The 27,516-nt window shown below is 40.3% G+C and overlaps 1 protein-coding gene across 1 annotated transcript in view; it reads right to left on the bottom strand.

The window, feature by feature from the left end:
* LOC124155759 (insulin-like growth factor-binding protein complex acid labile subunit) overlaps positions 1–27,516 on the bottom strand; it is a 464,134-nt gene that overhangs the window by 100,665 nt on the left and 335,953 nt on the right. The window contains exon 2 of the mRNA XM_046529845.1: positions 9,472–9,564. The gene's annotated coding sequence lies outside the window, so the exon portion shown is untranslated. The remainder of the gene's footprint in view (positions 1–9,471; positions 9,565–27,516) is intronic.

The following is a 27,516-nucleotide window of genomic DNA, read 5'->3' as shown; positions in this document are numbered from 1 at the left end:
ATCACCGAAACCCACACCATCGCCCGATATGTATGACCAATCGTTCCCCATGTGGCATGGAACTACCCCTCTACCATTTCCAGTCACGCCTTCCAATCCATTTAGAGCCAAAACCGTAAGTGCCAAGAGTCAATAATGCCCCACAACGGTAGCAAAATAAAATAATTCTATCAACAGCGACTCACAGCATAAAGTCTGCCACTTTAATTTGATAAACCTGGTACCAAAGCCTTTCTTTTGATCAGTCGAGAAAAAGTGAAGCGTACATATACATCTACATAATATCCTGCGAGCCACCTTCAGGGTGTTTGGCAGAGGGTGATGAAATCACCAGCATGCAGGATTCAACAGGAATCCCACATACACACCACATGGTACAAAAAACGTTACGAATACTAACGTGTAGATAGTACTTAAAATTCATTCATTCACATAACCATGGCCTACACCTTACCTTAGGTGAAAGTACGATACACAGTGAGTTATCCCTCTTCCGAAAGAAAACAAATGGCGGGGGTTCAACGCTCACCACGAAAGCTGATCAATGCAAATTTCGCTCGGCAACTTATTCCGGAAAAAGATAGAAAAAACAAACACTAGATTAATATTCTGTACCTAGGCAAAATTAACAAGTGAAAAAGTTTGCAGATGGAATGAATGTATTAGCTTACATCCACGCAGCGTAAGGGACAAATGTAAAAAGCACACATATATTTTTTGGCTAGTACTTCAAATGACGTATTCGTTATTGATGGAAAGTAAATACAAAATCCATAGTGCAAAGTTTTCTAACATGAGCAAAGAAACTTTCCCAGTAAAATGAAATGATATGTAATTAAATACAAACATAAATTGAAAATCAGCGACAAATATTTCGTGACTTAATAAACGCAAAGAATATGCACATAATTAAATGTAACTTCCTCCCCAAAACGGAGCACGGCGCTCAATTTTCTCCATTTGTCAGCGATACTTCCCCATCATTCTGCCTAACATTAATCTATGAACACGGATTACAAAATTTTGATGAATAAAATGACCAATTTGAGAACACAAATTTTAAGCAGCTTTTTCAGCACTTTTTCAATTCACCACAAAGAGGAGGAAGACCACAGTTTAAAAGGCTGTGGAAAAATACACGCCAAAAATAAAAAAGAACTACCCCTTCGTCGTAAAGAAATCGGGAAAAATATCGAAGCTCGGAAACACACGGCTCCATTTGGCGGAATTTGGCGGGGCAGAGGGTATTCATTCAAACCTCAGTTTACGACGGAAAACATCCAAGCAGAACGAATGCGATGCACTGAAAATGACGTGTAGGATACGCATTGTGGCGTCTCGAATACTTCACATCCATTCTGCCACCGACAACGCCCGAAAGGGAACATTCTGGAAATGAAATGACACAGTGGAACGGAAAGACATCAGTCTTTTTCCACGTCGGTCGCTCAGCCCAGAAACCCTTGGAGTGACCGTAACACACCCTCTTAAATCTACCTTTCACGGCATCCATCAGATTACTTATCGACACCATTTCCGAACGGGTCGTACATCTCTTAAGGCTTGGAAACTGAAATCCCGGCACAAAGAGCACGGAAGGAATCCAACCGAGGGAAGGGAAGAAGAAAAGAAAGGTGATCCTCTTGGGAGAGGACGGAGATAAGGCGATTTTCTCCGGAGAGAAAAGTCGCCAGTGCCGCGAACTCGAATAGAACCATAAGGAAAATCTAGCTATAGAGTTTGTCCCCGCTCCATGGCCTGTTTCCGGCCTCTTCAAGTTCTAATTTTGTTTTTCATGAAGAAGGCCAGAGTCCGAGATAAGACTACTAGGTTATTATTGCATTATGCAAAAACACGTTCATTTTAATAAGTGCATGACGCGAGAATGAACGCGAAAATTCACTTCGCAATTGTCCACCTTGCACGAGTATGAGAAGAGATAAAAGAACTTGTTCTAATATAGTTCATACATTTATATACGCTCCGGTCCACAGAATCGCTATTGCATGTATTCACAAATGAACTCGCAAGTATCAACGTGTCGTGTAACCTGAAAGCCTTACCTCCGCAACGCCTCAACCATAAATTCTCTATTCAGGACACAAGTGATTCGTTCACACGACATAGGTAGCTATGAACGAGGGATAATCCCAAAAGAGTCGTTTGAAATTATATATAAGGTACAATCAACGTAATATGGCTGATAAAGACCTAGATATACACAGGAATATTCAGCCAATCATAGCTCATAGGCCGCATTAAACATGACAAAAGGTTTTTTTCGAATCATTTTTCGAAGATTTTCAATACTGTTTACAACTATTTCGCTTTTAGGTGGCCATTACCCCTGATTATTAATGGAATTTGAGAGAAAATTGAGCTTTCCTCAAGTAATGACCGCACCATATAGGTTTACTCCCTTTCAATTCGTCTCCATCAGGAAAGCACCATTCTCAACCCCTACAATTTAGAGTCATCCGAGGTACGCCAATCTGAGTTGTTGAGAACGAAACTTGAGCGTGTAACTCGACGTAAAAAGGCATTGATGCATTTATGTTCCACATACGATATTCTAATTGGTACATACTTCTACTACAACTCTCCGCTTGCAAACAGCTTTCTAATTTGGGATCAATACTTACAACCCCTAATAATAAGGATGAGTACAATTATCGTGTAATGCTGAGGGGGTACTAGTGTAAATATTATGCTTAAATAACAGAGATTTTTACTACATAAATAAACTTCGTCATAATATTATCTACAACGGAGAAAATTCTATTATGATCTAATCATAACTAAGAAACGATATTGCAATGAAGTTTAGAATAATCTTCAAAAACTAAGGACATAAGTACCACAGGAAGGAAGAAAAATAGAAAATAATGTGATATTTATGACTATTAAGAGTTGCATTTAGTTGAATTTACTAGATGGTTACATGGATCAGAAAAACCCGAAAGCGATCTTCAGAGCTGAGTTCCCCGGATAAATTAATTTATTTTTTCAGGGCGCTTAGTTAAGCTGAGAAGAACGCTTGGATGCTAATTGAAGGATACCGAATGAATCTTCCGGATCCCGCCAAACTAATATTCCGTGAGAGGTGACCTAAGGAAAAGAACGGGCCTCACTATCCTAAAAGTATGAATTTAAAACAACCATGTATTTCAAAAGCACGGCATAAAACAAGTAACTTTGTGCCCAGTCACGGGCATGGAGGATAAGTTATACAAACCAAGGATGAATTCTCAACGAAAAAAATAATTTTGCTGAGCCGGGATACGATTCCAGGTCTCCCGATTACCGGTAAGGTAAGCTACCACTTATTTCAAGCATGCAATCAGCCACACCACCTGGTGAAACTAACAACATACCTGACCGGCAACCAAGTGATTCGGGTTCGAGTCCCGCCTAAGCCTAATGATTTTTATGGCGAATTTTATCCTTTATGTATATAACCCGTAGATTATTCCGGAATTAGCAATACCTTCACAGATCGAAACCAACCATCGGATTGATTCACTGAATGAGTGAGTAAAATTTTACTGGTTAGTGCACGCATACCAATCAAGAGTTGAATCCAATGAGTGCTCTTATGTTAAAAATAACACTCTGGATATTATATATAAGTAAATACACATAGGCTGCATACAACGTTTGTGTAAACAGGTCGTGCGAATAAGGCATGATCGTCCCTCTCCCCATTTTCACCCCCAGCCTTCCCTCACCTTCGCCCCACACCAACCAACTTCTTTCCCTCCAGCCTCCGAAAGCGGGCCAAACCCCTATTGTGTACCCAGCGCCCGACCATCTGCCTCTTATGCCAGCCACTCCGCCCAGGACGTGCCGCGCACACTACCACGGTCTGGTGGCTTATTACTGGAAAGCATGACGAGCGGAATAGGCAGAGCAAGCACGTGTCTTGACCTGGGGTTTTTCGATAGGTAGGCGTCTTTGGTCATCAATACCTCGATGACGATGATGGTCATTGAAGAATAGAATAGAGAATCAATCGCGATTGTTTTGGGGTAATATTCACAATCGGCAGAAAATTTAGCGTCGTTGTTAATCAATATTATATCGATTAAAATGTTCATGACATTCGAAATCTAGTCACCATAATATTTCTATACTAAAGAAGTATGTACGCATCCCATAGCGAAAGTTACACATTCATGCTTCGACCACAATATAAAGCACCACAAATAGAGGCATCTATTGATATTGAGAGTCATAATAAAATCCTCGACGTCCAAAAAACGACTAACTTAAGCTCAGATTTATCAAATAATCTATAACGGTGCCATCTTATCGACGTTGTTTTTGATCGATCATAGTTTGATGATATTTTTCCACACATGGAAACGGTAAGACAGTTTTTGAGCAATAACTACCTCAGTGATAGTTTCATTTAATTAAACCAGCGATGATATATGCGATCTTCAAGAAAATCGGGAATATCTAATAAAAAAGAGCAAGACACGGTGGCGACGGGGTAGGGTCCTCGCCTGCCAAACAAGAGGTCGCGGGTTCGAGTCCCGTCTGGGTAGGTTGCCCATCCACAAGGAGTGTTTGCTCGCGCTCGTGTACGTGCAAATGTTATCTCGGCAAGCCAAAGGTCTGTGGTTCGATTCCTGGTCCAGGGGAACTTTTTCTCATGGCAATTCTTGCAAAAGTTCTATCTAGATGAAAACCCCGACGTAAATGGTCAATGTGAGCCGTTTTCGGTGATATGGGAATAAATAAATAAATCTGTCGATAAATAAATATAATACCTGTAGCGACTCGGTGACTCCCCTCCACCGACCCCACACGGAAACACACGCCAACCCTACTCCGCATCCCGTCCTCATGACCACCCCCGGGAGAGCCCCAGTCTCCTCCTCCTGCGTCCAGCCGCCCTCGCGTGAAATCTCCACACTCCTCCTCAATAAGTCCTCGAAAGAAAAAAATCCCTCCCCTGTCGTTCCCGGGGGTCCAGCCTCCTTCCCCCGCTCAGCTTCGCTCCACCGAGCCACGAAAATGCCTCTTAGAACGAGGTGAACTTCCGTCCGAAGCGACGCGCCCCGCAGAGAGAAAACCCCGCTGTTCATAACTCGCTCAAATCAGACGTGAAAATGAGAGGAGGAAATATGGAGAAAGATGGGGCGTAGGAAAAAGGTTTGTATTCCGAGTGCGACTGGCCGGCTGGCTGGGCCCGATGTGGAGAGAGCCTGGCGGAAATAGATGTTCATAATTTTTTTTTAATACTCCTCCAGCCACTGCGAGCCGTGGAGTTCGTCCGCGCCTGAAAAGGTTTTAGGCTATGCCATGGTGATGACTGGGGAGGTGACGTGTCGGATGCAGAGTCCCTCGCTTTCGCGAGTAAAATCCTACCACTGAGGAGGGAATCTGTCTCCAGACCTGTATCTCCAGGATTCTTCCATTCAAGTGCTGAGGTTCTCGAGTCTTTCACGGAGATGTAGGAAGTACCACTCGGCCGCGAGGTTAACTGCGCGAAATCAGCCGTACTTTTTATTTCCTTCCTTCTTGAAGGAGGGTGACGGAAATATTTCGCCCAGAAGGTGTGATCATCCTTGGGGAAATGAAACTGTAGCATAACCTCTTTTATTGCTGTAATTGCGCATGGAAATAGAGCTGCTAAAACAGTACTGCTTAAGTGGACGTCCTCCACCCCCCATAAGGTCATTCAGCACTAGATTCATGCCACTTGTACACCGTGAAAACAGTTTTCAGTGGAATGGTCGAATGCATTCGAGAAGAACACAGCGACGTAGAACTGTGGTGACTCCATTCGAATCCGCACGACTTCACTCCATTTTGCAATGAAGTGGGAAGAATTCATGGATAGAAATTCACTTAAGACGTTGTTTTGAAATGCTTGTTTGCAATATTGTTTGGCACAGTCTTGCCATTTAAAATAGCTAGTTCAAGGAAAAAATAACCTGGGAATATCACGACATCTTCCTAAAAGACTTCCAGCAGTCACTATTTCGTACTCCATGCAGCGTAAGAAAATATCGCTGCTTACAGATGAACCTTATTCAGGCTTTCATTTTAAAATTTTGAGAAGATGATGATCTCGTATTTGCAAGAGAAAACGCGTTTACGTTACAAGGTTGGATCACATTTTCTCATTGCACCACTTTTTAATTTCCCAAAGCAATCCGAGTTGATGAATAGTCCTCTTTTCTAATGAATTGTAATATCAAATTAAGTGATTTAAATGTCCTTTTTCGTGTTAGGGAGGGAAATTATTGGAATGAAGAGCTGTACAGCTGTGATAGCGTTATTCTTTCAAAGTAAAGCAATATCAAACGGATTGAAATCGTCCCATCGGAGCATATCAATAATTGGAAATGTTTGCTATCGTGTATTGAGGTACTTATTTCCTTCACGACCGCAACTTCATCAAGGCAACGTACAGTAAAAATACCTCCTTAAAGTTGATCGAGTATACAAAACTTTCGGTGAAGCCAAGGAGTAACCCATCTGGGTCCATGCGGGAGAGAAAAGGAGAGGGGGTAGATTGGGAGATGGCCCGTGCCCTTTCACCTGGGGAGAGAGGACAGCCGGGATGAATGGCGCTTAGCCCCTCAGAAAAAGGGTTGGGAAGCAAATGAGGGCTGATGGGAGGAGACAGGAAGTGTACAATGGAAACGGGGAGGGAGAAACGAATTTATTTGGAAAGAGGATTATTCATCAACTGGGGATGGGGATTGCTTCGGGAAATTAAAAAATTGGTGCTCTGGGAAAATGTCAAGACAACTTAGAACGCAAACGAAGGTAAATGGTAAAATTCACGAAATGGCATTATATTGTGAGAGAAAGATGATTCACGGACTTCAATAAAACTTCGTTAACGACACTAGGCTTTTCGACGTAATTATATAAATGTCAATGACGAAGAAATAGTCACCTCGATGATGAAATACGTCCAAATACTTTGCTTCTTCTCACAAAGTGAAATATGTATGGTGGGATATTTCATGTTTGATGATTCCACTATGTCTCACAAGATAAATCTTATTAATTTTATATGGCACTTGCCGAGTGAAATGGATTCAGTCACCGATTTTCCTCAATTCCCAGCAAAATTGAGTGATTTAATTGTGATCTTTCGTCTTAGGGAGGTAAATTTGAATACGAAGCTGTACAGCTGTTGATAGCTTTATTCCTTCAAAGTACATAAACCAAAGTCAAACCCATTGAAATCGTCCCATCACAGCTTATTACAAGCTAGAAAAGTTTATTGCATAGTATTAAATTTGCAAATTCTTTCAGGACTTCAGCTTCTCTTATATAGTATCCAAATGTAAGTCTCTTGAGTGGAGGTTCACCCATAAATTTAAAGGAATACCTGAAAAATATCAATCTTTAAGACGATATGTTTTAGAAGGTGATAGAATTGATACTGGGTTGAGGAATATCTTTTCGGAGGTTCTCATAAAATTCTCACATTAATCAACATTTTTCAGTAGCACTCTTTGAATAATGGCCTTTAAAGTTTTCATCGACAAAGGAGTACCTAAGTCATTGCCTCCGATTGCTACTTGGCTACTTTTAAGAGAGTTGTTACATCACGGGACATACAAAAACCTGCCACAAGAACAATGGATGTGCACTCTCAGAAAGTTTCTCTACCTCTGTCCACCATGAGGTATAAGTAGCAGTAAACTGCAAAGGCGTGATTTCTTGGAGCAAGCACAGGAGATCAGGCTATCGTACGTAAAAATCATGAGTCGGGTACGGAAGTTTGTGGGTTACACCAATAAATCAGGCGCTGAAAAAAACTTTTCGAACCCAAGTAGAACAGGGGCCAATTTGCACTCGGCATCGGGAAAGAGCACTAACTCTGTGAATACTACTCTAACCATTTATAACTCATTCAGAAACGCATACTCAGAGATTTAAGAGCACTTGTTACGTTAGTATTGGCTATTATTCCATTCCACGTTGTAGCGGCGTTGCTTGGGTTATCGGCAAGTTTTAACATTCATCAATTGATTGGCAACGGGCCTTTGCCGTGGGTTTAATAGCTTTGCAGTGCACCTATGCGATGTGATACTTGTGATAGTGAAAAATTGGATTGTATAATGAGGTGGTTGTAATACAAAATACTAATAAATTATTATTGCGCGATATGCTACGATTGAAATTTACGACTTTTACTCTAAAGACAGAGGTACAGAGACTTATCTAAGAAAAGCATGAAAAAATCAATCCTCACTAAAAGAGCCAAAAAGCTTTCTAATTTGACTGTTTCACTTATTTTAAAAATAGAAGTCGCCAAAGGCAGTCTATTTAATAGGTGAATTCCCATTTCTGAAAGTTTGAACGTCTTTTTAAGGGCGAACCATATGGCACATTTGACGGCTTACACTGTCAGGTTTAATTGCTTGGAAGACGCGCGACATATGTCGGGTGCAGCTGGGTCACTTACAAGACCGACGCAGACGAGTCGTAAAAATCTGGAATAGTCGTAAAAATGGTCCTACGTCCGTCAAATGCGATCTTGCAAAAGATTAAAGAATGAGCACATATGGCCATGTTTTGGCCAAAATATCTATTTCACAGTCATTTCACAATCTTTCCCCCATATGTATCTCATCCGCCTCATTTATCTCATCATCTCCCATGACTCGTATTCCCAATATCAATACTCATAGATGTAATATGATCAAATCCGAATTTTTAAATGTATACCATGCATCAATTCTAACAAATTTATTTGTCACCTTTAAAATAGCCGTTAAAGATTAAAAACTTAATAAATTTTAAGTTTCATTCTTCTAAAGTTTTCTTCTCCATTGTCAATCTAATTTTAACCAATCTCATCTGCTATAAAAAGGGCTTTATTTCAGATATTTATTTCCCTAGTCTGAATATTGGCTTACTGTCTCTATTCCTTAAGCGAATATACACTCACCAATTACTTCAAGTCAAACACGTTATCTTATATTAACAGAATAAGAAATTTGCTATTACACTATACTAATAACACACATGCGATCATAATTTTTGTTATATTTAAATTTAAGTTATTGCTGTCACATATATTTATGCTGTCGTGAAAAACAATTTCTATTTCAACTCTCTAACAGCTTAGGCATAAAAATCGATTTAAAAAATTGTCAACTGACCACTGCTAACCCAATCATTACAGGATGGGTGAAGTCGTGACCTCAACTGTCGATAATTGATTTTTAAATCTATTCAAGTAAGATAAACTATATATCGCCCCACAAACATTTTATAAACGGAACTGAGAGTTTGAACTTTTAGTGATACTGATAACATAGGCACTTATATAAGATAAATTTACACGCATAAAAAATATAGTATTTTAGCCTTAAAAATTAACCTTTATACGAATTTCAAATTATATGCCCATTTCGTATTTATGATACTGTTACAATTGGTCTGATGCCAGTGGATGGAATGAAAGTAACATCTAAAAATTATAAATACCTTTGCTGGAAACTCCTTTCACTCGTCAGAGCAGTAAGCGCAGAGAGGGTGAAGCCGATTATCTCCAGATGAGTTTCTTTTGCAGATTAGGACCTGAAAGAAAGAATAATATTTAGTCACAAAATTCTCAACTTAAAAATCTGAAAAGTAAAAGGAACTTGTGACGTTTCCACTCATCGAATAGAGACAAGAGAGAGAGTCAAGATTTAGACCAGAGAAATAAGTATGTGAAAAAAGGCCTATTAATAACATCTGAGATTGGATTAACTTGGAGTGACTATGGAGCAGAAAACTTGAGAAGAACAGCTACTTGTTGAGGTTTAGACTACTTGAACAATGGCTAAGATATCTTTAAGAGTGACACGGAGAATATCATTTAAGAGCCCCGCTATATTTCCAGGCCCGACAGAAGCGACCTTGCGGCATAGCCCTGAAGAAATTAGGATTCGTCAAGCGTATTGTGGGAAGATTTTCGGATGAGAAAGTAAAAGAAAGGTGCTATTTCGCTCTCGTCCGACCGCACCTTGAATATGCAGCGAGCGTATGGGATCCAGTGCAGAAAGACTTAATCCGCGAACTGAATAAGATACAAAGGAATGCTGCGCGCTTCGTCAAAAATCGCTACGGGCGTACAGACAGTGTTACCCAGATGTTAAGCGAATTAGGCTGGGAGCCGTTGGAGACTCGGAGGCTGCGCGCTAGGCTTAGATTGCTTGAACAATTAAGAATGGATATCTTTAAGAGCGACACGGAGAACATAATCTTAGAGCCACACTATATTTCCAGGTCCGACAGAAGCGATAAATTAAGAGAGATCTTTTGCCGAACGGATAGATATGGGATTTCGTTTTTCCCCCGAACAATAAAGGACTTTAATAAACGCCCAATTGTCCCAACCTCGTTAAGGCTCTTCTTTCTTTTTTTTTTAATAGCTGTAAACGGCTGGTGTCCTAACATCCCCTGCCACACGCCTTTTAGGCGGCTTGCGGGGTATTATGTAGATGTAGATGAATATAGTTATGGGAATTTATGTATCCCCCTAACCATGAAGGACTTAAATAAATTCTAGTCGTGATTTTCTTCGGGTATTTTCTTTTTATATGCAAACGGGTGGTGTCCTAACACCCCCTGCCACACGCCATTTTAGGCATCTTGTGGGGTAGAATGTAGATGCAGAAGTTGAATTGATGTAGACGGGGCTTCAAATGCTGACAACGTATCGCCGATACATCGAGGCAACAGCTGAACCAACCCTTATTTCGAGTCTTCTAGCTTAGTAGATACTCCTGCTTGTATTTCCTATTCACTTTCGCGTCATCCCCGCCGAGGATGACAAGAGAACGATTTTTAATTTACCGTCTCCCTGCCTCAGTCCACAGTCTCCTTTCTCGCACCACCTCATGCCTTCGAGTAAGAAGAACTGCACGACCAGCACCAGACTTCGGCTGCAAAGGCATGCACGTGAAACGCAGGGAGCTCTAGGTACCACCTACCTGGAGGAGGATAAAAAAATATTTCCTCGACATAGGGTAAACAGAAAGGATGAGGTGGGTTAATATTCTCGGATTTTCATCGAGTTCTGACGATGCAACGTACCCACTGAGTTTGCGATGTCTGCTTACATTTGAGGCTTACGCTCGAGTGCTCGGGCCATAATGACTCCCTTTATTTACCCACAAAAGCCCGTGAGAACCCGTGGAGGCGTAGATGAACAATGGCGCGGAGACGGTTTAGATAGAGTACATCTACTACTAGACACAACATGGCAAGGAAGGCCAAGACTAATTAGATGCAGTTAATGAAAATCGGATATAAAACGAGAATTCGTTTTTATAAGCCGCGTATGAGAACAAAAAATACCAACTCATACCGAAGTATAACGATCCTTTGTAAAATGTATTATTTCGCACTATTATAATAACACGGAATACAATATCAAGAACGGCAGGAATTTTCCTTACGCTCTATTGTTCACGATCAAACAGTGATTTCATTATTTGGACTCTATACGACTGCAGTTTGCCATGGTACTTTTAATTAGTATCAAGAAATTCCAAGGAAAAATAGGAGTGCAGATCAGAGGAAATTGTGATTAAGCAAGGTCATGGACATGAGGACATGTTAATCAGTTTCCCAAGTTAACTTTCGAGTGCCTATTCAAGAGGTTCTGAAAATCACATATCAAGGTATTTTTGGAGGTAACCAGGTAGGGTTAACAAGGATTTTTAACGAGAATCCGTGAACCTTCTGGTTAGTAGCTTGCAACCAATCCTTGCAACCAATAGGTCACCTTGAATTCGAAAAAAAAATAATGTTATTTAATGTATACATTTTATTCAGCGTTAAAAAAGAAATTGAACGAACGAACGAATCTACAAGAGGGAAAGAAAAACAACATCAGAGATAAAAACTCGGTTCAACGCTTTGAAATGAGCTACTCCATGATTAAACCATAAGTGATAAAATTGAAGGGTGAATACTAACTTACATGCCTATATTTAGTCAAAACTTTCGATCCGAAGAAAAATATTGCTTTCTCTATGGAATATTATACCTATTTTGCTTGTTTTTCATACCAATCAATGAAAAATGAAAGGCTTAAGATTTTTAAAACGATATTTTAAATAAGCCATATTTTTTACCCTTTTCAATTATTTGAATGAAACTTCATACGTGACGTCAAGGTAACGAACATCAGATCCGTAAGTTAACAAGAGTAGTAATGGAACTAAAAATATGACATTAAATTATTTTCAACAAGAAGTTTTCTACTTAATATTCCATTGTAAAAAGTAACTTGATCTTAAACCAATTTCTTAGTTTCAGACAGACTTAATTTTATGGAATTTTCACATGTAAAGCCTGAGGTGATTGATTAAATAATATTTTAGGCCTTTAAAAATCTAAGAGTGTTTTTTTAAGCTACGCACTTTTATCTTATTGCCATCCATCCATGCCAGCCACCATGACTCCTCGGTAGCTAAAAAATCTAAATGAATACTTAAAGAGATGTTATCCAATTTCAGCCGAAGAATATTATGCAATGGAGGAAGAGTGAAAGCATACTCATCAATTGTCAAACTCTCGAACGTGAAAGAGTGAAGTGCTCTCATCAGAAAGTTATCCGTTGACACTAGAGCCTCTCGACGAGAAAATACGCCGCTAGATAGGCAGATATAGAGGCACTTGGCCTCGCAAAACCACCGTCCATCGAGGAAAAAACACGAACCGTTCGTATTGCCTGGACATGGCGGATGCCATTCCTCGGCCGACCGGGAGGGATGTTTCGCCGAAGAGTAGTGCTTGGCGAACTCGGAGTCATCATTTCCATCCGCAACACGCGGGCCCCACCCCACAATCTCCATCAACCACCCCTAATCCCCACTCCCCCATTCAATAAAGCCCCAATACTAATTGCTAATCCCGTCTACGCCTCCCTTGTCCTCTTACAAAGCGAAGCTCCCCAGCGGAACGCCACTCCAAACATCCCTCTCGCTCGCACAGTTCCTTCCTGTCCCCCCCAATCTACCAGCACACGGCTTCCTCCGAGCAAATTCATTTTTTTTGCTCCTAAGCGTTTTTGCTGTTACCTCGTATTCCCCACCCCATCCACCTCCTATCACCACGTGTCCGGCCTCAGCATCCCCCGAACACAGCTCAACCGCTACCACACAACCTCCCCGTCTCGTTATCTCGTTCCGGCTTTGGCTCTATCCACTGGGAAACTCGCGGTGAAAATCTACGGCAATATTAGCAATCTAAGCACTATTAGAGGGCAACGTATTTTACATTCAAAATCCCCATTTTCCTCAAACAAATCCACTGGGTATACCACGGTAGCAGTGAATAAATCCGTTCTCATCACAAGCGCAATTTTTATGGATAGCAAATTGGTAACAATAGAATTATTAATAAAAGAAAATTATACTGGATGAAATGAAAATTCAATAATGAAACATGAATGTTTTTAGTCAGTTTTAAAAAATGTGAAGCTATGAAATAAGGTCTTCGTTCCGCTTTGTATTTTACAAAAATCTTATTCCTTCCGGTTGGACTTCCGCGTGTCCAGCCTCAGCATCCCCCAAACACAGCAAAACCGTTACCACATAACCTCCCCGTCTCGTTATCTCGTTCCAGCTCTTGCAGAACCTATGCACTGGGAAACTCGCTTTGAAAATCTACGGCAATCGTAGTAATGTGGGCACTCATGAGGGTGAAACATTATACATTTCACAGCCACATATTCCTCAAATAAATCCTGGGTTATGCAAGGGTGGTCATGAATAAATCTATTCTCATCACAAGCGCAATTATTTATGGACAACAAAGTGGTAATACCAGAATAATTTCTAAAAGGAAATTATGCTCGATAAAATGAAAATACAAGAATGAAAAATAATGTTTTTGACATTTAAGAAATGTGAATGTACAAAAGTAACGAAAACTGGAAAAGGGAAATAACATTCAACTGATTCACTTCACCTGGTATAAACACCAAGGATGAAGTCGCTATGAAAAAAGAATAGGCTCGGCCGGGTTCGAATCCCTGCAAATACCTTTCCTTTTTAGACTAAAAAAGAGTAAATTCCTGAAATTATTTCATTCTATTAGTAGTTTATACTAAAGTCAATTAATCTTTAAAGAAATGATGACAATTTGAGAGTATTTTAAGGAAATTTCCATTAGTTAAAAATTTCAGATGGAAGTGTACTATATTGTAAAAGTAGAACTTCAACCTCAATCTTGTTTTCTCATGGAATGACAAAACAAAGTAGACGGAGAAAATTGATCAAGTATTATCAATCTTAAGCGCAAGTTCTTAGAATGTAAACCTATACTTGAGCAAAGAGCGCCAATACCCTTTTATATGCACTTCCGATCAAGTCCTTGAGCTCCTCGGAACATAAAAAACTACCGTGAAACAACCCTTGGTGCCCGACCGAAAATGGCCACGCAAAAAAAAATTGTAGATACTAGGATGGGACGGCGATTCTCTTTGGCCATGAATTTTTTCTTCCACGACGATTCTCTCCGGTTCTCTCTGCAATGGGCACGAGAGAGAGCCCATTTCCTCGCCTTTGAACGGTTTGTTTATTCAATGAAGAACCAAGACGGAAATCCATATTCCTGGTCTCTTTTTATTATCCCTCCCAGAACTCCCTCGAGCGCGACCAATCGATGTAGGCGCGATCGCTCGTGTAATGGCGGTGGGTTCACATAAAATAATGTCAAACGGAGCCGAATGAAGGATGAACCGTGACATCGGGTGCATAGCAAAGGTCCGTATCAAGGCGATTATGTGGAATGCTGGTATCTACTCATGCAAAATGTGGTCCGAAAAAGCATTAGAAATTCCCAGAAAACAAACAGAAAAAAGGATGAAGAAGAAGTTGCTGAATAGGAGGTTCGGACTTCGGAGATGTTTAGATCCGCCAAACCGGAGGTGAGACCACAAAGGTCACAAATACAGATTTAACAGCCAAGGAATCGGGCGAATGACGCTTTCCTCTGCAGTAAAAGTAGAAATAAACACAATAGTAAAACATTCTAATTGATAATATAATAACAAAGCTTACATGAAGCACAACGATGCTTCTTTTTAGTCAACATGAGAGCGTCAAAAGTGATGAAGGGAAGGAAGCATCACAAGGACAAGTACAAAATGAAAATTGAGCATTAGGTAAGGATAATCCTCGAAATTCGGAGTTCGGCAAAGTTCTGTTTCAAGATACAGATAATACGGGCTACCTTGCTTAGGGCCTTGATCAGACAAGAAGATATAGTAAAAATAAAAAAGGTAACATTGACATTGAAATTACATAAGTTCTCGCATCAGCAGAAAAGATAATTTACATCATTAGTACAGCAAAATAGAGTGAGACGCGAGGGATTTGCAAGAGCAACAATTTATGCATTTTGATAGACGGAGTATGTATATTTTGATACCTTCGTATCGATTTGAAATCAATTTTAAATTTAAATAATACTAACACAGGTTATCATATTTATTATGTCGATAAAAATAATATCTACTTGTACATTATCAACCGTACCGATACATCGGAAACATATGGATCTTCAGTTTTTTAACCCATTAGAGGAGCGCTGAGAGAGTTAAATTGACGCAAGGATCAAAGGGAAAAGATATGAAAACATGGGAGTAAGGAAGAATAAACCATGTCGCCCGAGATATGGGAAATGTCCTTTCCAAGACCATTGTTACCTACAATCTCCTGAAATATTGGACGAGAAAAACAAAAATAGCCACCAGATGGTGACGTAACTTACTATGCTCTCGGACCAATATCTCGGCCAATGGAAATCCTTAATTCCTCAAATCATAGAGAATAGGAAATTAGAGAAAATGTAGGAAAATTACGACTCACTGGGGCGAGTATTGCTATGTCACCATAAGTTTTCGAAAACTGCGGCATGATTTACGGATCACAAGTGGCTAGTAGGGGCGTTAAGACCTTAGAAAGGAGATACCTATCTATTGGACAAGAAGAACCTTGGGGATACAAAATTCCCCGAACAAAAATTCTCGCAGTCACCTGCAAGCCAAAATTTCCTGTTCGATACAATAAGTCTCTAATGTAAGAAAACGCTGTACGGTTTGTATTTAGAAAAAAAGCCTAAGTCCGCGGTTCGAATCTCAGATCAACTAAATATTTTATCGAGGCAGTCCATGTGCTTAAAGATGCGGAAACTTGGACGATGATGAAAAAAGACAAGAAAAGCCTGGATGTATTGATGAGAAAGAAGAAGGCGAAGACGACACAGAGGAAGAGGATCGGTGAAGTGCAAAGCATGAAGGGCGAGGAGTGGAGACTCCTGAGCGGGATGGCGATGCTAAACACCGTGTAAAGGGAAAAGAGTAGAAGTTTTCGCAGGAGTCATTGCGAATTGAAGACAGAATTTCAAGTCCGGAGGTGGGACTGGCTAGGGTGACTCGTACATGGCTTCGTGTAAAACCTTCCCGGAAACTGAATAATAACTTTGATAAAAATGACTTCACTCCCCTCCTAGGCTTCACTGCAAGAGTAACTACTACCTCTGTGGGCTGCAGACTATGGAACTGGGGAGCAAGGTAAAGAATGGAAGAGTAGTGAGGGGGAGACCGAATCACTTAAGTGTAGCCATATAAAAAAAATTACCGCCGGGTGCCCCAACCAATACCCTCGAACGTTTTTTGCGTTCTATACGCAGTCGGCGACAACAGAGCGCGCTTGCATTCAGATGCTAATGCCACACGTACGGTAGAAGAGGGGAAGATGGGGTAGGGGGAGAATCTTCCGCACCAAACACACGTGCTACCGCTGCATCTGGCGACTGAATCGCCACGGCCGCTCGGACCTCTATTCACCAATCTGAGAGAGAGAGGGAGAAAGACGGACACGAAAGACTCCCATCCTCAAGCTCCATCGCACACACGTTACGGGGAGCGTTCTTGAACCTCCAGCCGTGTCGACGCGCAGCAACACGTCCTGCCTGCCTGCCTCCCATTCTTCCCCCAATAAAGGACGCGGGTACCGCAAGGTTCCGGCATCTCCCGAAGAAAATTCCCTTTTGAGATTACTTCAGTTAGCTGTCCCATTTCTGCTTCCGCTGCACTCGCACGGTCTCAGATCCGATTCCAAAAATCCTCGTCCTGCCAACTTGTTCTCTCCGACCCGAATGGACGGGGTCTATCCTGCAGTGGGACTTTCATAACCGATTTGGCACTGCGCACACTTTTTTGAAAAACGTTGCACAGGAATCTATTTTCACTTCAACTCGCAAGAGTTCAAGGATATCATCCAAAATTTTAAGCATAGCGTATCCATATCATAGTGTAACTAGTAACTAATATATAACTAATATATTAAAATAGTGGAATTTCCCAAAGAGTTGAATGTAAGGTGACAATAAAACATTCCTCCCTTACAATGGTACAGGTAGATTTTCTTAGCTATAAGACACATGATTACGCAGCAAGAAATCTTGTTTACAGCCAAAAATCTAAATTTTAAAATATCTACTTCTATTTTTTGTAATTTAAAAGATAGACATTGAAAGCGCATTAAGGAAAGAATATATTTATTATAATCGGCGAACTAAAAGAGAAAAGAGACCAAATTCTACGCAAAGACAAAATAAAATAACTTTGTGAATGTTTGGTCCAACCTTTACATAAAAAACTTATACAATTTCTGGTTGTCTTGAGATCCATATTCTTCAAATATTAGCTACGAAGTATAATATTAAGTTCGCATTGATGACTTATTTTCACGAGGAACCATTGCCAGATAGCTGATTTTGTTTTGAAAAAGTGATTCCAACAGGCTCAAAACATGCTTTACCCTAGATGACGCATTCTTACCCTAACGTTGCATGTCAAGTCTCCCCGCATTACAAAACAAGAACGAATTATAATATCAACATTATAAAGGCACTTCCCAAGTCTAAAGCTACCCATTGAAAACAAAATAATGCAAGAGGTTTTGTTACAAATGTAAGCAAACAGATCACATAACCAGGTGAAATAAGTTCCAAGCCTTTTCTTAAGGATCAAAGTAGCGTATTTTTGAAAACTTAAGTTAAGCAAATAAAAAACTTAGTATATTTTTTATCAATATTTTCCTAACTTAAATTGGAATTTTACTTGATAAAGAACACAAAAAATCAGTGCAATGTGAAAAATTCATCGTCGATGCGATGCTTGAAAAGCTTCTTTGCTTCTGGAACGATAGAACAGGATGAGCTACCTAAAGGAAGGGAACGAAAGAGCACAGGATAGGAATATCAAGGTCCTCAAAAGATCAACGACGCCGCTTGCAAGAGAAGGGATATGCAATCGTGTCGAAACTCGTCATATGCGAGATGGTTCATCGAGGCAAGAGGGGCTTCTAAGAAAACTCCCTGTCAAACATTTCGCTGACTAAACTGCTAAGGGGTGAATCAATTGTTGCCGAGGGATTTCGTCGCTTAAGGGTTTTAGATCCGCAGAAGAATAGTGAGGTTTAGGGAGTGAGAAAGGGAGGAAGAATCATCGACGAAAGGATTGAGGGGAAAAGTTAGGGTTGTGACAAACCCCATCAAACTGGTCCCATCAAAGTTTTACGAGGCGAAATTATTACCCATAACTCAGCCCGATCCTTGATTTCCAAGTTTTGATTTCAGTACCCTTTTAAACTTGCTTCCCCTTAGACCGACATATATCACAAGGAAAGGGTTGGAACATGGAGGATGGGAATCAAAGGCTTCCTCCCTCTCAAAACTGAATCCACAACTTAGCTCTCTTGCTGAAAGAAAAACTGTCCTACTATACTCAGAGATTTTTTAGATGTAACATGTAACCGTTCACAGACCAATGTTCCCATTTGGGAAGAGATTTATAAAACTTCATGAAAATTATATTTCGTATCTGTGATAATTTTTCTAGATTTTGTTATGTATACAGAGTATGGAAGTATTTTTTAATGTGAATTACATGACTTGTGTATAGATTGGTCGTTAATTATTCCTTTTAAAAATTGGATATTTTTGTCACCTCTGTTGTGAGTATGCGGTGTATTCGATATTTTTTCCTACAATCACTCCCCAGTAACAAATGCTCATTTATTCAAAAGATTGATGTATATATTATTATATTGTCAAACTTCGTTTTTTGGTCAAGTGCAAATTTAAAGAAATCATCATCTATGATTTAAATGTGCATTACAAGAACAAGAGGGGTGGACATATGAGAGCTTCGTTAAAAAAGATGGAAGCCGTGATAGGTAAAAAGGCTCAAGGCAGTACGTAAGAATTTTGGAATGACATTGCATTACATACATTTTTGGGGAAACTAGAGTTGTCACTTCTATTTGTCTTCAATGGCCTGATAAAAAATAGGGTTCTATATCTATTTATCGTGAAAAGCCGAAGGGTATCCTAACTATCTTTGAGGATGGGAAAACTGATTGGTTTTAAAACAGATAATGATATTTAGTCAATTAAGTTCTAATAAACGAGATTATTTTATTCACGATCACTAGGTTATTTTAATCTTAGGCCATACTGAATATCCCAATACGCCTAGGGATCCCGATCACATTATGCTACCATGAAAGTCTTTAAAGCCAATTTTCAAGTACTCTAAGGATATTTACATGATAACTAACTTATATAACTTTCTTCGATTTTGCTTCAACGATTCTTCAGAAACCTTGGACAATTTCCTGAAAATTACTGCTTCGCAACCGTGCATTGAAAGAATAATATTAGTTTTGAAGGGTTTCATTCTCGATAACTCGAATAAAATCGGCGAAACTACAACGATTAAGCCTACTTCCTTCACGCATCACAGTTCCCGTTCAAAATCACGGAGATATGAATGAATTCACTGAATGCGAGAAACCTCTTTGCAACTCACTCCACCGGAAAATGTTCCGCTCGCTTCTGATTATCAAAATTGAGAAAGTTTCTGATTGATTCTCCAAAAGTTTCGATCCCCCATGGCTCGTGAATAAAGTTGCTACCCACGGAAACGGAAAATGGTAATACACCGGCGACGAGGAAATCATCGGTGAGGACGAATGAAAGATCGCAATGAGTTGCGGATATATGCCTTTCCGCAACCTGCTCACTGAGTCAAGATTATGCAGATCTAATTCACAATCCGAAGAACGACCCGAGCCGTAAAGTTATGCCTCGCGATACCAACGCCATTGAAGCGGTGTATTACCACACTTTCGTTCCTATATCCTCCTCGGTCCTGGCGTACTGTATACAATATATCGACTTTTTTATTTTTTATTCATTCTACACCACCGAAAACAGCACTATTCGGCCTTTGTATTGGGGTTTTTGATTACATTTAACAATCAAACGTGCACAAACATCCATTCCCTGGATAAGATTAACTTATCCAGGTGGGACTCGAAACCGCGATCTTTGATTTGGCAGGCGAGGGCTACCCCGCCGCCAACGAGAAGGCCGATTGAATTCTTTACCGCATGGCTAAGTGAAATTTGCAACTTTTTCAGTGCTTCCTGACAGATGATAACATCATACAGAAGAAAAATAAATCTCAAATTTTGTTTGTTTATATCTAATTATCCAGAAAAAACATAAAATTCAGACCAAAAATAACGTCATACGTCCCGGGACTGAGGAGGATATCGCTATAAAACGCATGATAACCGCGAGAACAGGCAAAAAAAAAACACTCAGGACCACAATTATAATTTTCTGTTGGAATTAAAGTTTCTCCAGGTTCATAACTCTGAGAATAAAAAAAGATTTGAATAAATCTTCCAGCGCGTTTCATTCTACATACCCTAGAAGTTTATTCATTTTTCTCTGTTACGATAAAAAAAAACTCTTTCTTTCCTATCTTTTAAAATAAATCCAAAGAAAATAAAAATGCTAAATAATTTCAGATATTCAGTGAATATTAAATGTTTTCGCAATTATGTACTTGATTTCGTTGGAGATTTATACCAATATGTGATGTCCACCTCCAATTTACGCTATCATCAAATTGCATTAAAAACGTACTAATAAATCAACAAATATACATCTTTAAAGACCTATTGTTGACAATATAACGAATTAATATGTCTTAAATAGGTAAAAAGACTCTTAAAATACAGAACAAACGTGGTGGACATTTTTAGCTCTCCCTTGGTCCTTTTAAAGGTTAAGTACGTAGTTGCAAAAATTTACATTACATTCAATAGCTTCTTGGGAGTTTTATTTCGTTTTCGGCGAGGAATTCACTTAACCGTGAATTGGCTTCGGAAATTTAATACGTAATAAAAATAGAATTATTGTCTATTTTAAATCAAATTAGAATTTGCTTCACGATATATCTTCAGCATTCTTCCCCGGACACAATCCCTCATGGGGGATGTGTCACGCTCCCTAATTTTAACAGGGTCTGTACCAATTCAATCCCGTGTTTCCGCGGTTAGAAAAAAATTAGAACAAAGAACGCATTGGATGACCCCACAAAAGTTAATATCCGAAGCCTCTGGGAGCGTACATGTTTACATGACACCGCCGCTAACTGGATCATTTGTTTTCGTTTTAGTGTAAACTTCCACCTACGCGGAGACGTGTTTGGCATTCCCTATCACTTGTTTTCCGGTCATCGTGATTTCTATCTCTAGCCGTTTGGCGTTGTTTTCGTGCCAGTGATCGTTTAGTTCGAAGTCTGTTGATAATAAGAGAAGAGAATACCTGAGCTCCAGATAGAAGATGGACACGAAGGGAGAGAATATTTATGAGGCTATTATAAAAAGTGTTTTGCGATAACTGGCACGGGTAATGTGGCAAAGATAATTTCTGACCTCCACAAAAGGGTGGCTCTGGATCATATTTCTTTTCTTTTTTTCCGATTTCGCCAATCTGTTTCCAGCTCGCTTTTTCGCCTTAGAGAGACAAAGATGAGAGCAAAGCAGGTTTTGAAATTTATAGTGTTAAAATGATTGCATAGTTAACATATAAGTTTTTTTCATTTAAAAAATATGTTGTGTTATAAACGCCTTACTCAATTTAATTTTAAGTGTTTTTGTATTATCACCTACATTTCAAACCTATAATTATGCCACTTGAAATTCATTTAAGGAGGCGATACATAGAATACACCATAAATCAATTGATAGTATGATGTAAGCAAAAAATCATGACAAATAATATTTACTGACAAATTTATTGAAAAATAACGATAAAACACATGCGAAAACGCACCAAGCCACAGCTTTGGAATGCGCCAACGAACTTTGCATTAGAGATGGCAAAAGTAATTGTTTACTCAGTCGAGGAAATAATGCTATTATCTTTAGAAATTCTTGTGCGAAATGTTTTTACTTCACTCATGAATTTTTTACTGCACCACAATCGAGGTCGTGGATGTAGTAAAAAAGGCACAGTACCTACCTACCTGTCCTAAATCCACGAATTCCTCCGCGTTCTGAATACATTACGCCGCTCTTTCGTCACATGCCCTGTAATCCGCCCGCGGGGAGATATTAAAAGGGCACCGACAGACACAACTAGACGCGGAAGTTCCAGGCAGAAAGCTTATAGTCTGGAGAGATGAGTCACAGCCCGTCGCCCGCAGGACCGATGCCACGCTGATTATTGGACGGCGGCGTGGAAGGGTGGGGGATTCGCTGATTTCTCCCCTTTGCGAGCAAGACTGCAGGGTTGCGCCGCCAGGGGGAACTAGCGTTCCGGGGGCTTGGATTACGTTGATTAGAAGGGAAAGGCTGTGAGTGAGTGAGTCAGGGGGGACGGCGAAATTCAAAAGTGGAGGCGTGGAGAGGGGGATGATGCAGAAATGGGTTTGGGGTATGGGAGAGAGAGAGAGTCGGGTGGGAATAAAGGGTGTGGTTGGCTTCCCCACGCGTGTGGCGGACTTGCGAGAGATGCTTCTCGCTTGGGATGGGAAAGAGAAACCGGGTGGTGGTGTTGGGGGGATGGTACGAAGCGGCTCGGATACCGGAGTTCCCTGCAGTTCCGCGCGCGAACTATTGGGGATCCACTCGTGACCCGAAGCAGAATGCCTTGAGGTCCAGAGGAATATTGAAACATTCCTAGCGAGGTGAACAGACATGTATTTTCCTCCGTGAGCTCCATATTCATTGTTTTGTCAAATGAGTTTGTTTTTTAATCGCAGATAAAAGCTTGAATGTGCTCTCTTACAAGTTTAGCTCCAATCTCTTCTAGTTTAATGTAAACAAGGATGAATCAACACAGATAAATCATGCGGGAGTCATATACTACTCAAATTTTAAGTAGATACTACATTATGAAGCAAAATGAAAGTGTAAATATTGAATATGATTTTAGGATGCCTTTTCTTTGGTTAAAAAGTAATTAGCACGTTCCTACTATAGTAAATACAACGGCACGCGCCTTCACTTCAACCAATATTAAAGCCTTCTTATATTCACGAAGCCCGTACACCTTAGACTTTCCCTTTCGTACTCCGGACACTCCTTGATCGTCAGTAAGTTCACCAATCATATAGGTACTGAGTATAATCTGTCAAGCTTGGAAGAGGACCAGTGGCGTAGTGACCAAAGTTCGTCGTAGATCTGCGCGAGGAATTGGAGATTCCCTCGAGACCCGAAGCAGAATTCATTGAGGTGCAGAAGCATTCCTAGCGAGGTGGACCGAAATTTATTTTTCTATGTGAGCTATTTTTCATAATACTGTCAGCATGGATACGGATGAGCTATCCGGTTGATGAAAGCAGATGGAATTTTATGTTCATGTCCCATCTGTTAGGATAAGACTCATCCTCTTACTTTAATAGCAGGATGCATTATTGGTTCCTCACAGAGACTATAGTAAATACATTTGATACTAAATTAAGATACATACGTCGCATTCCTAAAACATGAAATTCTCTATATTGAATGAAATTGGAAGAACTAAGCGCGATGTAGTGGAAATTTTCCGTATTGAAGGAAAAACTCGCAATTTCCTCGGTTACAAATCTTTATTCCCGACCTGGGCTTCAATGTCACTAAATCATCTTCAAGGAACCATTAAAGTGGAACCATTTTGTACTTTGAAGATAGTGGCATCGAAACATAGATCAGAATAAAAGTTTTTAACCGCGGAAAATTGCAAGTGTTTCTAAAAATATCTCTATATTGACGATGAAACAACGTTCTCCTCTTCGATACACGTATAACATGCACGTCTATATTTTGGTGTGTTGATTCACATGTATCATTATCAATTCTAATATCACAACTCTCTTGATTATATCCACGGAAGTCGCACACCTTCTACTCTCCCAATAGCCTTAGATCATTTTCTCCAGTAAGACCTTCAGAAACTCCATGCCTCTCAGTTGAACCCGCCAATAATATACTCTAATTAATAACCTCCACATTTAGGTGCTTCCATCCTTAGCTTAGCTTTTCCTCGTGCTTGTTTCATATTACTCTCCGCCTATAGCACCTTCCCCGGTCGCCCACTGATTTAAATTAAGAAAGAGCGTAACTCGTTCCCATACTCAGTGATCAGAGCCTACGTTCTTTTCTCATACATCTCCAATCAACATATTAGGCTCATTAACAATCCCTCTAGTACACAACTCCACAATTAGCCAGCTATTAGGTCTCCTCTGCGGGCAAACGCCAACTTTGATTGAGAAATTCCCTTCATTAATTTCAATTCTGACTTAGAAGCTTTATTCTCAAATAGCTTAATACCATGGTAGATGCTTTCCAATAACCAAATAGAATAGAGCTACCTCTAAGTTAAAGACGTTCATTTCCAGTAATATTGAGCTTCAGATCCTTTTTCACCATATTCCGTTTCCTAGAGGCAGAAAGCGTGATGACTTCAAACAAGCAACCATTAAAATGCACGAATGTACTGGGTATTTTCCATAACAGCAACCTACGATAGCTCTGAAATGCTGTGGCGAGATATTTTGTATATAATGATAGCAGATCAGGTCCAATTTTAAAATTAGAAGACTGATGATTTTATTTAATGTAAATCCTTCTAAGTTTGGAGAACACTATATAATTCCTAAACACATTTCGAGTTCAATCTACTAAGCACATGAATCGCACAGTATTACCCACGTGTCTGCCTAAGAAAAAAAGGCTCCAAATAGCTAGAATTTTTGATAGATTTATTAGCTAGATATATAATTTAGAAAGATAGATTACATTTATTTGCATAAGTTTAAATTCATAGAAATGATAAATTGATGTATTATTTTTTTATCACTAGCGGAAAATTATAAATCAAGGAGATTGGAGGAAGGGGCAGAGGTTATGCATGCTGCAGTGGAAACTGGAAGAGGATGGCAAAGCGTGTAAGATTGATGGGGCAACACAGGGACACTGGCCAACGGAGACGTCTGGTAAAGGGGTGAATTTGTAATTTGTAATGGAGAGGAAGAGCGACAGATGAGATCTAGGGAAAGGAACTGGAAACATGCTTAGAATCCAAAATTGGAAGAGAACTGACCGTGCCCAGCCCTAATCATGGAAGAACGGAGGAAGAGTGGGATTGGAAAGGGATAGGATGCAGAAATGTGGGAGGCAGTGCAGGAGATAAGAAGAAGCCTATTAGGAAGAGATATAAGTGCGGTGCCTGGGGCGCCCGGGTACCATGACGACGGGCTTTGAGGATATAAAGGGAGCGAGAAGTTGGGATAGACAGATGAGCGCAACACACTAGGTACCCTTCCTCCCTACACGCACACCCACCTCCGAGTCGTATATCCTGGGTGCATACGTTCAGATTTCCACGCCCGGACTCAACCCTAACCCGCCGTTATTTCTTATACGCATTCCCTTTCTCGTATCCACCAAAATCCCTTCTATGTTCCAGAGATCCTATCGCTAATAATATATCTGCCACTCCCCTTTGCTATTCCCCTTCCGTTTTATCAAAGTATTTCAAGCCTCACCCACACGAATGGACGCCTTGGAGCGAAAGGACAGGCATTTGGATAGGGGGTGCGAGGTAGAAGGGAAAGGAGAAGCCCCTTACAGCCATTAGCGTGCTCATAATCAAAGACGGGAAAGGGACGGGGAACGTCCCATCAAACGAACAGAATAGTGTTGGCTAATTTCTAAAAAGCGCCCAAAATGAACTAAGATCATATTGAAGCACGGCATACGTACGACCAAAAGATATATAAACCTGGGCAAAATTTGACCCAGCACTCAACACCCTGATGACGATGGCAGAGTTAACCATTAACACGTCGTCGAGTCCGACTGACCAGCTCACCCTGGGGGCCTATATCTGAGTTTACAATTGCATGCGAGTCAGTGGAAACTGAGGGGTCACGTGACTTTTTCTCGAACGACGAGTGAGTATGGTATGCTCGAGTCGGGGGAGTGATCTCGTGCGCACCAAAATTCTCTCCCTCACTCAAACCCAGTGAGAACCTTTTTCGACGTACGAGTAAATGGCAAACATGGCGCTGGCATTATTGCGGATGCGACCACGGAATCCCGAGAAGAATTCATTCACATGGGGACAGATTGATAAAGAAGCACAGCGATGACTGGGCTCAGATAGTAAATGTGATTTGTCGTCTCAAATATCAAGGGACATATTCAAGTTAGGGTGAAGGCAAGCCACTGTATGTCGATGATATGGTGAAGCTAGTCATATGTGGAAGGAAGTTTGAAGTTCATCTTCATACTAAAGATGGACAATGAACAACAAACTACTATCCTCCGGGATGAAATATGCTCCGTAAGCGCTTCAAAGTTAAATTATTTTTCCAGGTTACAAAATTAGAGTGAAAATCTCTGAAAATTTTTCTGCTTAAACATGACTTTGAACTTGGGTTTACAACGTGGCAATATAAGTCCAGCCGACTCCTTAATTTACCACAGAACTCCGAACAGGCTTAAAAGAGTCCCGATTAAAGTTTATATTTCAGTGATAAATTTCAATGACCTTTACAATCCGAAGAAGTTTTACATGTTCCAAAGTGGTGGCATGATTTCCAATCACGCGGTTGCCGATTATTTTTTATGAAACCTAGTCCTCGGTCAAGACTTCTCTTTTGACGTGTATTCCGCTATTATGAAATGCACGCCAGAGTTTGACGGCTTCTGGGCCATATCATTGGTCACCAAAACCCGACGGCAACGATATAAACAGAGATAGTCCATCAACATGACATCCTGAAACAGTGATGGAGAAGGCTGAGTTATTACCTTTATGAAACGTTGAAAACGACTGGCAGAGCTGAGAGGAATCGCTTTATATATGTTCCGGTGGAGCATGAGTCCTCCTCAAGGAGAAACGGAGAAGGGAGATACCCCACGTGGCAAAATGTATTATTTTCCCCCTCAGTCATGTTCAAAAGAGTTATTATTCCTACCCATTCCTCTACATCACCTGTTCTTTCATAATATCACGTTGTGGGGTTTGAGAGTGAGGTTCGCACACAGCACTCTTCGATGTTTAAGGTACGTTTTCATAGACGCGTCAGAGGCGCACGCGCGCGACGATACGCGTCACGTATTCGCGTGAACCGTTCACATGCAAGCGAAAGCGAACCTGCGCGTAGGA

The sequence above is a fragment of the Ischnura elegans genome, chromosome 3, assembly GCF_921293095.1.
Source record: "Ischnura elegans chromosome 3, ioIscEleg1.1, whole genome shotgun sequence".
In the NCBI taxonomy this organism is placed as follows: domain Eukaryota; kingdom Metazoa; phylum Arthropoda; class Insecta; order Odonata; family Coenagrionidae; genus Ischnura; species Ischnura elegans.
The sequence above is the reverse complement of the archived record's forward strand: the minus strand, read 5'-3'. Positions and strand labels throughout refer to the sequence as shown.